The sequence below is a fragment of the Solanum tuberosum genome, unplaced genomic scaffold, assembly GCF_000226075.1.
Source record: "Solanum tuberosum cultivar DM 1-3 516 R44 unplaced genomic scaffold, SolTub_3.0 scf00127, whole genome shotgun sequence".
NCBI lineage: Eukaryota > Viridiplantae > Streptophyta > Magnoliopsida > Solanales > Solanaceae > Solanum > Solanum tuberosum.
This window is the reverse complement of record NW_006239058.1, coordinates 424,920-438,542: the sequence shown is the minus strand read 5'-3', so window position 1 is coordinate 438,542 and position 13,623 is coordinate 424,920. Positions and strand designations below refer to the sequence as shown.

General features: G+C 34.2%; 1 pseudogene; it reads right to left on the bottom strand.

The window, feature by feature from the left end:
• Nucleotides 1-4,311: 4,311 nt before the first annotated feature.
• Nucleotides 4,312-13,089, bottom strand: LOC102584184 (putative receptor-like protein kinase At4g00960; annotated as a pseudogene).
• Between the last annotated feature and the right edge of the window lie 534 nt (nt 13,090-13,623).

Below are 13,623 nucleotides of genomic sequence, written 5' to 3'. Positions count from 1 at the left end.
TGTTAAGGATCCTAGATGGATAGAAGCTATGCAATCATAGATACAAGTACTAAAGGACAATTGCACTTAAACTGTTGTTGACCTACCACCGGGAAAAAGAGCTATTGGATGTAAATGGGTCTATAAAATCAAATACAAAGATACAGGAGAGGTGGAAATATTCAAAGCCAGACTAGTTGCAAAAGGATACAACCAGAAGGAAGGGCTTGACTACCAAGAAACCTTTTCACCTGTGGTGAAAATGGTGACTGTGAGGACAATAATATCTATAGCAGCAATACAGAAATGGGATATCCACCAAATGGATGTTTATAATGCCTTCTTGCAGGGTGATTTACATGAAGAAGTATATATGGACCTACCACTAGGTTTTCCTGGAAAGAAAGGACATCAGGTGTGCAAATTATCCAAGTCATTATATGGGCTTAAACAGGCATCCAGGCAGTGGAATATTAAACTAACCACTGCCTTGACAAACTCAGGTTTTTCCCATAGTCATTTGGACTATTCCTTGTTCACTAAGAAGACTGATCAGGATCTTGTTATAGTTTTGGTATATGTTGATGATCTCTTGATCACTGGAAGTAATACAACATTGATCCAAGAGACTAAAGACCATTTGCAGCAATGCTTCAAGATCAAAGACCTAGGAGATTTGAAATATTTTCTTGGCATATAGTTTGCTGGAAGTAAAGAAGGGATCTTGATGCACCAAAGAAAATATGTTGTTGAACTTATTAGTGATTTGGGGTTTACAGGGGGAAAAGCCATTCCAAGCACCATTGGAGGTCAATAAGAAACTCGCTTCACTTGATTTTGATCAACATGTGCAAGATGATTCTGATCAACTTTTAAGTGATCTAGGTGAATATCAGAGATTGATAGGAAAGCTTTTGTATTTGACCATAACCCGACCAGATATTGTCTTTGCATTTCAATGCCTTAGTCAGTATATGCATTCTCCTAAAGTATCTCGCATGGTTGCCGCAACAAGAGTCATTAAATATGTCAAACAGTCTCATGGCCTTGGTATATTCATGTCAGCTTATGTTGATCCCTGTCTCACAGCATATTGTGATGCTAACTGGGCATCTTGTGTTGATACAAGAAAATCAAAAAAAACAGTCCACCATCTCTAGAAGCTTAGTTGAGGCTGAATATAGGTGCCTGGCATCCACTGTCGCTGAAGTTGTTTGGTTGAAAGGGTTGCTGACTGAGCTTGGAGTCACTCTCACTGGTCCATCTCTAGAAGCTTAGCTGAGGCTGAATATAGGAGCCTGGCATCACTGGTTTCTTGATCAAACTTGGAGATTCACCTATCTCCTGGAAATCAAAAAAACAGTCCACCATCTCTAGAAGCTTAGCTGAGGTTGAATATAGAAGCCTAGCATCCATTGTCGCTGAAGTTGTTTGGTTGAAAGGGTTGCTGACTGAGCTTGGAGTCACTCTCACTGGTCCTATTTCTATGTTTTGTGGCAGCAAGTCGGCCATTCAAATCACCACTAATCATGTATTCCATAAACGTACAAAGCACATCGATATTGATTGTCATTTCATTCGCGAGAAGGTACAATTGGGCTTGGTGAAATTGCTGCATATTTTGACCACTGAGCAACAGGCTGACACCCTTACAAAAGGCCTTGGTGTTGCACAACACACTTATTTGGTGTCCAAGCTAGGCATGAAAAACATTTTCATGGCTCCTAGCTTGAGGAGGGATGTTGAGGAATTGACTAACTGCCTTGAAGATATTTGATGAGACGAGTTGGTTAATTAAATAGTTAGGTGTTAATTGTTTGTTAGTTAGTTACACGATTGTTAGTTAGTTAGAAGTCCAAACTTAACTTTCTATATAAACAAAGCAATTGAACATAAAACGTGATTTTGATGAATACGAAAAAGGCTTCCACAAATATTCTCTCTAGTTTACTGTTCTTCTAGTTCTTCTCTTTGATTGTTCAAGTTTTGTTATAAACCAGGTGAAGGAGGCATTGGGGGAGTTATACGCGACCACAACGGCAAGTGGATAACAAGCTTCTGGAAAAAATGTCCGCATGTAAATGCTCAACAAGCGGAGCTCCTGGGCATTCTCTTTGGCCTTAGGCCAGCCATGACCAAAAATCTAAAACCTCTAGTCCTAAACACAGATTCTACTTATGCAATCTCCACGATATAACAAGATCACATACACTACACTAACCAGGTCATTTATGCAATAACTAGAAATTTCAAAGCCAACTCACACATTCAGGGAGCAGAAAATAGTTGCGGACATACTAGCTAAGTGGGGAGGAGATTGTATACTTGTAATGGGAATGTGCAGATTTTTGAAGCCCCGCCACTATGTGCCTTTCAAGCATGGGAAGCAGACAAGACTGGGAATTATTTTGATAGAACTGTAATAGTAAACGTACAACTCTAATTCGACTATGGGAAACACCCTTATTTCTAATTCTGTAACGAACATCGGAGTCTCCGAACTACATAATTAAGCTTATATAAATTCCTATTTCTACAAACAAACAAAAAAAAAGACAAATTAAGTCCAAGGAATAATTGGTCTCACGAGTCTAGATTGAAAATAACAGTACTAGGGAAAGAAGCCATAAGCGCATTAAATGTATGGGATCAAGGTGATAAATTTCTTCAAAGCTCATGAGAAATCAAGAACTTGTAGAATTTGTACTTTTTTTCTTCCTTAAATATATACGTAGTAATAATAGTATATGTACGCTTTTATAAATTCTTTTTAGTATTTCTTTACTTGCTAAATTCATAGAGGTATATTTGTAGTTTAAAGGGTGTGCATTCGGTTTTTCGGTTTGAATTTTTGATTTTTGGTTTTGTAAACGTGTAACCCAATCCGATCTAAAATAAATTTGGTTTGATTTGATTTTCCTCTATTCGGTTCGGCTTTTTTCGATTTGGTTATTCGGTTATGTCAATAATTAATAACATATATAACCAAAGTAATAATATTTAATCCCTTAAATATACTTTCTAATATAAATCATAAGTAAAACTTAAAACACAATACTTATAAGTATACCTATTATAGATGTAATTCAAACATAAAATATAAATATATATATATATATATATATATATATAATTCGGGTTTTTTCGGTTTTTATTTTTAAAATCCAAAACCAAACCAAACAAAGTAATTTATTAATCCAAAACCAATCCGAAAAACCAAAAAACCAATCCAAATAAAAATTCAGTTTGATTTGATTTGGTTTGACTATTCGGTTTAATCCGAATAGTGCACAACCCTAGTTTACACATGTCTCAGTTTTCCTGTTTTCCTTCATGGCCCGACTCTATTACAAAGCCACTAAAGCAATAGCTTCGAGTCCTATATTTTTTATAAAGATGTGTATTATATATGTCATATTTTTAGAAAATCCTATATATTGTTAGATTGGAAGAGAAATAAAATATGTTTTTTATTTAATGTGGGTACCGTTGCAATTGAGAAATAAAATAATTTTTAGTTTTTTTTTTATATATATATATATATGTGGGTAGCTCTTTGTTGCTCTGTATATATCCTAATAACAACTAACATGGACTCACCTTTTCCCTATATTTACTTTTTTTATTATCTGTTTTACTAATTCTTATTCTCTTATTATTAAAAAATTCTGAACTCTAACCAGACAGAATCTTTCATAAATGATTTCATAAAATTCAAGAAATTTTCTAATTAAAAAGAAGAAGAAAATAATATTATAGTGAAAATCATAGCAAGTAGGAGCTTTAATTTAAGAGGAGAATGAATAATTTTCCAAAATTATGTTTTAAAAACATGCTGAGATAAGTGATAACCCCCTCATATTTTTACTATAGAAAAATTGATTTTCTGAAAATCAACAGAAAGAACACAAGAAGAAGGAGAAAAACAAAGACAACAAGACGCCGAGCTTCTTTTTGGCTGGATTTAAACTAACTATCATCGCCAGGTTCTTTTTCATATATTTAGATCAAATACTTGTTATCTGTATGTTTATTATTATGCTAATTGACAAGTTGTATACTATGTGTTTGTGAAAATTCCCAAATGAACTTTTTGAGTTATAGGAAGACTTGACATTGATACTATGTGTTCCATATAATTAAGACTTTCAAGTACGGATGTTTATCATTGGTTTCAGTTTTGAGGGTATAGACATGCTAAACTGTTATAAAATTGCTAAAATACGATTAATTGGTTATCAAGATAGTTAACGGTCCAGTTATCGACAAGGTAGCAGAATAAGGATATAGATCTTGCGTAGGAAGATGTATATTTTTTTTACTATATTTATGGACAGGAAGAATTAAGATTGTGGGATTATAACAATGTTTGGAACTAAATTGATATGCAGTACTTGATATCTCAACAATGGTTAGGGATTTACTTTGGTCAATTAAATGGTAACCATTAAATTCAACATATGTCATGTGTCACCACTCGAAGGAGGAACTTGGGGAAAATGGAGAGGAGTCGGATCCTTGACGACCCTATATTAATGGTCATCGGGGTGATAGAATTGATAAAGTGACCTCGTTAACGGAACACAACTGATCATTAGATTGAGGCTCAGCTGATCTCACGGCAAGTCTCCCAATAGAAAATGCAGGTTGTGATGGCTGTGGAAGTGTTTTAGTGTCATTTTCCAGCATAAACACTACTGAGGACATGGTAGGTCTATCTGCTGGATCTTGTTGAACGCAGAGTAGTCCGATATGGATGCATTCTGTTATCTCAGTTGTCACACAAGACTGCGATAAGCAAGGGTCCATTAGCTCTAATCCATGCCCTTCACGCCACAATTTCCACGCCTATATTTTCAAGATAGTTTTAGGATGCTTTATGCAAGTTGAGATTGACATAAGCAAAAATAAAAATGGAGAAGAAGTATACTTACAAAATTAAGGAGACTCTGACCATATTCAGAAACATAGCTATTGTTCTTCCTTCCACTTACTATCTCAAGCAACAGAACACCGAAGCTGAACACATCTGATTTAGTAGAAAAAAGTCCCTCCATAGCATACTCAGGAGCCATATATCCACTGTAAAAATGGCAAAAGTAAAAAATGGTTCTTAGCATCAATCTTACAGTACAATGTTGTTTTAAATAGTACCAACAGATTTTTGCATTTTTGCATCAACTTACTAGGTTCCAACAACTCTATTTGTATTGGCTTCTCGTTGATTTCCGTTAAACATCTTTGCCATTCCAAAGTCAGATATCTTGGGGTTCATATCTTTGTCCAGTAAAACATTGCTAGCTTTTAGGTCCCTATGAATGATTCTTAGTCGAGAATCCTCGTGTAGATACAGAATGCCCTTTGCTATTCCTTTAATAATGTGGAGACGTTGTCTCCAATCCAGAATCTTGTTTTCTCTTGATTCTAGAAAAAGGAAGTATGAAGTTAGTAAATTAATTGCCTCTTTGTGGTATATACTAATATGCCAAATTAGTCGAGGACAAACCAAAAAGGAAGAAGTCCAGGCTTTTGTTGGGCATGAACTCATAGATAAGCAGTGCTTCGATTCCCTCTAAACAGCAACCCAAGAGCCTCACGAGATTTCTGTGTTGTAATCTGGCAATTAAGACAACTTCATTCTTGAACTCTTTCAGTCCCTGACCGGACGTTCTGGACAGCCTTTTGATTGCAATTGTTATGCCATATGGTAGTGTACCCTGTAATGTTATACACAACATTAAATAACCCAAAATTTCACGGAAAAACTGACCCCCTCTAGCAACTAGATTCACTAGACTAAGACTTGAGGACTACCTAGGTCATTATAAATGATAGGAATTATTACCTTGTACACAGGACCAAATCCACCTTCTCCAAGCTTGTTTTCTTCAGAAAAATTTTGTGTAGCCGCTCGAATGAGGTCTAGTTTTACAACTGGAAACTCTCTGGATCTCCCCTTCTTTTCTGAGCCAAAATCATCATTCTCATCAAATGTTTCTCCTATTATGTCAAGCAATTGAAGTTCTTGACTCTTTTCATTCCTCTCTGTAAAGATTCAACTTTTGATTGGTTAGCTGAAACTATAACTATTTTCTTTTCAATCCAAAATGCCAAAGGAAAATTTACCTTTCTCTATTCGTCTTCTTCTTTTTAGAAGGTAAAAGCAAGTTCCTGCCAGTACAACAGCTAAAATTGCTAGTGTAACACCTATAATGATACTAATAAGCTTCGTCTTTGAAGTATTTTTGCCTGAAAAAAAGTAGTTGATCAATTAAAAGCTGAATTCAACTGTTACTTCGTGATGTGTGAAAGTATGCATGACTATCTTAACTATAAGTTGGAGAAATTATATTTGATACATGCACACTAATCATTCAGCCATAACTCTATTAGTAGATGATTTTCTTTGAGGGTGTGCGCCAAAACCTTAAACGACAAACATTTGATATGGACCATGCAGTATATGATTATGATTAAAAAGCTTTTAATATACATTTGAAGTGATTAGTTTAATGTGAGAAACAGTACCTCCATATAGATTTCTGGGAAATTTGGCTTCAGAGTAAAATTAAAGCATGTAATTAACTTATAGAAGATCCCATACCTTGGTCTTCGTTTCCCTGGATGGTCAATGGCGGTAAACTGGTGAGGAGTTGATATAGCTCGTACCTTAAATTGCAGCTTGCATGAAGAACTCTAACTCCTGTTGGTATTTTGGTGTCAAAGAGTGTTATACTCATTTGAGAAAAAGCAGTTTTCAGGCAAGTGACACAATCTACAGCTGACAAATCCGGTAGACACTGCACCATGCCATACAATCTTTGAAAATCGTTAATTTCATCAGAATTGTCAGCATATTTCAGATTGAGATTGACGGTAATAGCTTGAGTGATAACATTATCAAACATTGCACTCAAATTACCCATAAATTGTTCTGGCCGTGAAACATTTTGTGTGTTATACAGGATCCTAGAAACCGAGGTGTCTAACATGGACGCGAAAGATACATTAGAATAACGGACCAAACACTCATCAAACCATATAATTGCCTGTTTCTTGAGCGGACATTCACGTTGAATCCGCTCTCTTGCCACGTCTATGCAGTTTTTGCAGTCTTTAGGTACAACGTCTCCTCTACAGAGGAATAGTCCATAAACTTTGTCAGGGTCTTCTCCTTCACTGGCTTTTGTATAGATGAAATCGCTACCATTATTGTACAGTGATCTGTACAGCAATCGGTTAAGATTTGATTGGAATTTGCTTCTTTCTGAATAATTATTGGGCATTGAACAATCGTAGTATAAGGGATTCACCTGCATCTGTGCTTTGACACCCACAAGCAGTAGTGAATGGAACAACAAAATCAGAATTAATGTTTGGGTACTGCACAAACACAAAACCAAAACCGACGCCATTCTTGACTATAGTAACTTGCTGTTGAATTATGTCTAAAGTAATAGGAGAAGAAGATGAATCTGCTCGAAACTACAAGTTTGATTTTTCATGAAAATAATTTTCCCATAACAGTTTCCTTCACTCCTTCCTACCAATAGTCATTTGACTTTGACAATGACAAATTAATTACAAGGAATAATTGGTCTAACAAGTCTAGACTGAAAGTAACAGCATTGGGGAAGAAGTAATTTTAAGTACGTTAAATGTAAATCAATAACTTGTAGAATTTGTACTTTATTTCTTCCTCAAATATATGCTTTTATATAAAATATTTTTTACCTTTAATGTGGGTACGGTTCCAATTAAGAAATAGAATAATCTTTTTAAAAAAAATTTTACGTGGGTACGGGTTACCTCTTTGTTGCCTTTGTTCATATCCTAATGATGATTCACCTTTTCTCTATATCTACTTTTGTCAGTAGCTCTTTTACTATTTTTAGAGTTCGTTAATGATTTTTAACTCAAAAAATAAAAAGTAAGAAAGAGATTTACTTTTGATTTTTCATTTTTTGTAAAGTTATTTTTAATTTGAGAAAAGACATAAAGTTATTATTGAAGTTGTTTCGAATTTTCAAAAAGACACTTAAACTTTGCGGGGTCCTATTACCCAATTATTCTTATTTATAATGAATTTATTATCCCATTATGAGCCTAGGTGGCAGGAGAGTATGGTTTAATCTCCATTTGAGGCGTGAGTCAAGCCAAAAAATAAATAAATATTTATTTTAACATTTATTTAATTAGAAATATTATTTTCTTTTAGTTACTTCTATTTTTTTAATTTTAACTTTCTCAATTCATTCTTTTCTATTAACTTCTTCACCCAAATTCAACAACCCAATAACCTTTTATTTATCTTCTTCAACTTAGAAGATCCATTTACTTCATCCATTTTTATCACTTTTTTTTCTTATCTCTTGCTTTTCTTTGTTTCTTTAACTTCATTTATCCTCTTTTTTTATAAAAATAAAATAAATGTGAACTCCATTATTCGATTGATTAGAGAGTATTATGAAACTCCATTTTTTTTTATATTTTTGGATTGAATATATAATTCCATTACCTTGCTTTAGTGATGATTTAATGGTGAAAATAGTGCTATAACAGCGAAGAATCATGGAGTACGTCGAAGGCGACAATGGCTGCTACTTTAGAGGAATGAAGGTTGAAGAAGAAAGAGGATTAAAATCGAAAAAGAAAAATGGAGATTTTTAAGTTGCTACTTTAGGTTCATTTTCAATTGAAAATGAAAGAGGATTTAAAATTTTCACGCTTCCTCTCTTCATTTGGGGTGTGTAGAGGAATGAACGTTGAAGAAGAAAAATTGAAAATGAAAATGAAACTAAAAAATAAGAATTTTAAAAAATTAATACGTGGCAAACAACAATTGATGTGTGATTACACTTCTTTTCTTGCAATTGAGGTTGGGTGAAAAGTGAGATATTTATAACACTCTTAAATTGTTTAATGGTGTAATAGGACATCCACAAAATTAAGATATTTTTTTAAAATTAGAGATAACTTTAGTGGTGACTTTATGTCTTTTTTCTTTTAATTTATTTGAAGTTACTTTTAACTTTGTCAACTCTTTCAAAAGCTCAAAATGATATAAAAAAGTTGTTTGATCAATTTTAAGTCAATCCAAACATGTTCTTGAATCTCTTATTTATTAATATTCTGCAGTCTAACCAAACATCCAGTAGTGTCCAGAATTATTCGTAAATGATTTCATAAAATTCAAGAAATTTTCTAATTAAAAAGAAGAAAAATAATAATAAGAAAACTTATAGGGAAAATCACAGCAAGTAGGAGCTTTGTCCCAAAAATTGCAATGAACCCCTCCATATTTTTACCATGAACATTGATTTTCTGAGAATCAACAAAAAGATCACAAGAAGAAGGAAAAAAACAAAGACAACCAGACACGGAGTTTTTTTTGCTGGATTTGAACTAACTATCATCGCCAGGTTCTTTTTCATCTATTTTCGATTAGATAGAGATCAAATACTTGTTATCTTTTTGTTTGACATTGTGAAAAATTGTATACTATGTATTTGTGAAAATTCCCAAATGATACTAGGTGTTCCATTAAGTTCTTTCAAGTAGTGTTCGTTATCCGTCGATTTGGTTTTGAGGGTATAAACATGCTAAACTGCAATAAAATTGCTAAAATACGATTAATTGGTTATGGATTATTGATCGTTAACAGTATTGTTATTGATATAACCCTTAATTATTCACTAACATGGGTATGGTCGTATGGAAAATAAAGTAGGCATAATAAGAACTCAAATGAACCATGATAAATGAACCATGATAATAAGGGTATAGACCTTGCGTAGGAATATTGTTTTTTTTTTTAAAACTATATTTATGAGCAAGATAATATATTGCTAAGATTGTGGGATTATATCAATTTTTGAGACTAAATTGATATAATATATTTATTATCTAAACCATGGTTAGGGATTTATTTTGGTCAATTAAATCGTAGTCATTAATTCAACATATGTCATGTGCACCAATCGAAGTAGAAACTTGGGGAAAATGGAGAGGAGACAGATCCTTGATGGACCCTATATTAATGGTCATCGGGGTGATAGAATTGATAAAGTGACCTCGTTAACGGAACATAACTGATCATTAGATCGAGGCTCAGCTGATCTCACGGCAAGTCTCCCAATAGAAAATGCAGGTTGTGATGGTTGTGGAAATGTTTTAGTGTCGTTTTCCAGCATAAAAACCACAGAGGACATGGTAGGTCTATCTGCTGGATCTTGTTGAACGCAGAGTAGTCCGATATGGATGCATTTTGTTATCTCAGTTGTCACACAAGACTGTGATAAGCAAGGGTCCATTAGCTCTAATCCATGCTCTTCACACCACAACTTCCACGCCTGAATTTTCAAGATAGTTTTAGGATGCTTCATGCAAGTTGAAATTGACATAAGCAAAAATAAAAATGGAGAAGAAGTATACTTACAAAATTAAGGAGACTCTGACCATATTCGGAAACATAGCTATTGTTCTTCCTTCCACTTACTATCTCAAGCAACAGAACACCAAAGCTGAAAACATCTGATTTAGTAGAAAAAAGTCCCTCCATAGCATACTCAGGGGCCATATATCCACTGTAAAAATGGCAGAAGTAAAAAATGGTCCTTAGCATCAATCTTACACTATAATGTTGTTTTAAATAGTACCAACAGATTTTTGCATTGTTGCATCATCTTACTAGGTTCCAATAACTCTATTTGTATTGGCTTCTCGTTGATTTCCGCTAAACATCTTTGCCATTCCAAAGTCAGATATCTTGGGGTTCATATCTTTGTCCAGTAAAATATTGCTAGCTTTTAGGTCCCTATGAATGATTCTTAGTCGAGAATCCTCGTGTAGATACAAAATACCCTTTGCTATTCCTTTAATAATGTGGACACGTTGTCTCCATTCCAGAATTTCATTTTCTCTTGAATCTAGAAAAAGAAAGTTTGAAGTTAGTGAATTAATTGCTTCTTTGTGGCATATACTAATATGCCAAATAAGTGAACGTCAAACCAAAAAGGAAGAAGTCCAGGATTTTGTTGGGCATGAACTCATAGATAAGCAGTGCCTCATTTCCCTCTAAACAGCAACCCAAGAGCCTCACGAGATTTCTGTGTTGTAATCTGGCAATTAAGACAACTTCATTCTTGAACTCTTTCAGTCCCTGACCGGACGTTCTAGAGAGCCTCTTGATTGCAATTGCTATGCCATTGGCTAGAGTACCCTGGAATGTTATACACAACACTAAATAACCCAAAAATCATGAAAAATTGACCCCCTCTAGCAACTTAGATTCACTAGTCTCTAGACTAAGATTTAAGGACTTCCTAGGTAATTGGTTATGACAAATGATAGGAATCGTTACCTTGTACACTGGACCAAATCCACCTTCTCCAAGCTTGTTTTCTTCAGAAAATTTTTGTGTAGCAGCTCGAATGAGGTCTAGTTTTACTACTGGAAATTCTCTGGATCTCCCCTGCTTTTCTGAGCCAAAATCATCATTCGCATCAAGCGTTTCTCCTATCATGTCAAGCAATTGAATTTCTCGACTCTTTTCATTCCTCCCTGTAAAGATCCAACTTTTGATTGGTTAGCTGAAACTACAATTATTTTCTTTTCAATGCATAATACCAAAAGAAAAATTACCCTTCTCTATTCGTCTTCTTCTTTTTACAAGGTAAAAGCAAGTACCTGCCAGTACAACAGCTAAAATTGCTAGTATAACACCTATAATGATACTTATAAGCTTTGTCTTTGAAGTATTTTTGCCTGCAAAAAAAAATAGTTGGTCAATTAAAAGCTGAATTAGACCGTTACTTCGTGAAGTGTTTAAGTGTGCGTGACTATCTTCTCTACAAGTTGGAGAAATGATAATTGATACATGCACAATGATCATTCAGCCATAACTCCTATTAGTAAATGATTTTCTTTGAGGGTGTGCATCAAAATTTAAACGACATTCGATATTGACCATGACACCATGTAGTATATGATTATGATTAAAAGCTTTTAATGTGAAAAATAGTGAGAAAAGGTGCCTTCAAATAGATTTCCTGGGAAATTTGGCTTTTAATGTAATGAACTCATACCTTCGTCTTCATTCCCCTGTCTGGTCGATGGCGGTACACTGGCATAGAGGAATGGATATAGCTCATACCTTAAATTGCAGCTAGGAAGTAGTATTCTGACTCCACGTGGTACCTTGGCAATAGACAGAGAGAGGTTACGGATTCCAGAAAAAGCAGTTTTCAGGCAAGTGACACAATTTACAGCTGACAAATCAGGTAGACACTGCACTGATGCATGCAATTTGCCATCAAACGAGTTAATTACATCAGAATTGTCAGCATATTTCAGATTGAGATTGATTGTAGTAGCTTGAGCGGTAAGATTATCAAACATTGCACTCAAATTCCCCATAAATTGTTCTGGCTGTGAAACATTTTCTACGCTATACAGGATCTTAGAAATCGAGGTGTCTAACATGGACACGAAAGATACATTAGAATAGCGGACCAATCACTCATCAAACCATATAATTGCCTGCTTCTTGAGCGGACATTCACGTTGGATCCGCTCTCTTGCCACGTCAATGCAGTTTTTGCAGTCATTAGGTACAACGTCTCCTCTACAGAGGAATACTCCATAAACTTTATCAGGGTCTTCTCCTTCTCTGGCTTTTGTATAGATGGAATTGTTACCATTATTGTTTAATGGACTGTACAGCAATTGGTTAAGATTTGATTGGAATATGCTTCCTTCTGTATAATTATTGATCATTGAACAAGTGTAGTATGAGGGCTGCATCTGTGCTTTGACGCCCACAAGCAGTGAATGGAGCAACAAAATCAGAATTGTTTGGATACTGCACAAACACAAAACTATAACCAACGCCATTCTTGACTAAAATAAGTTGCTGCTGAATTATGTCTAAAGTAATCTAAATGATGGAGCAGAAGATGAATCTGCTCAAAACTACAAGGACGACGAAGTCAACAGTCTGATCATGAAAAAACAATTTTGATGAAGTTTTTTTCCCACAAAACATTAACTTCAAGGAAGAATTGGTCTAAGGAGTCGAGACGGAAAGTAACAGTACTGGGGATAGAAGCAATAAGGGGCCGTTTGGTTACTGGTTAGAGTTATGCAGGTATTAGTTATACAGGGTTTAGTTATGCAGGTATTAATTATGCAGGGTTTAGTTATGCAGGGTTTAATTATGCGGGTATTAGCTATGTGGATATTAGTTATGTAGAGATTACAATACATGAATTATTAACTATTATATTAAACTTGTAGTAAATTATTAATATATATTATTTACAAAATAATAATACATGTTAATAAAATGTGGAATATATTGAATAATATACAATGCTAATATTTTTATTTTTTTAATCAACATTGGACCATGTCCATTTATTCATCAAATAAAAATGTGTCCAAACAAGGTCCAAGAGTGACCAAGTCGGTCAACAAAATAGACAAAACAAAAACAACTAGAAATAATCTAATTTGGAAACAAAAAAATCCTAAACTGATAGAACAACTCCAGCATAATGCTAATATTTGATTAGCATATGTACCGTCAAAAAATATACAATCAAATCTCTAATATTAAAAAAATATTTATATTTGCATAAATAA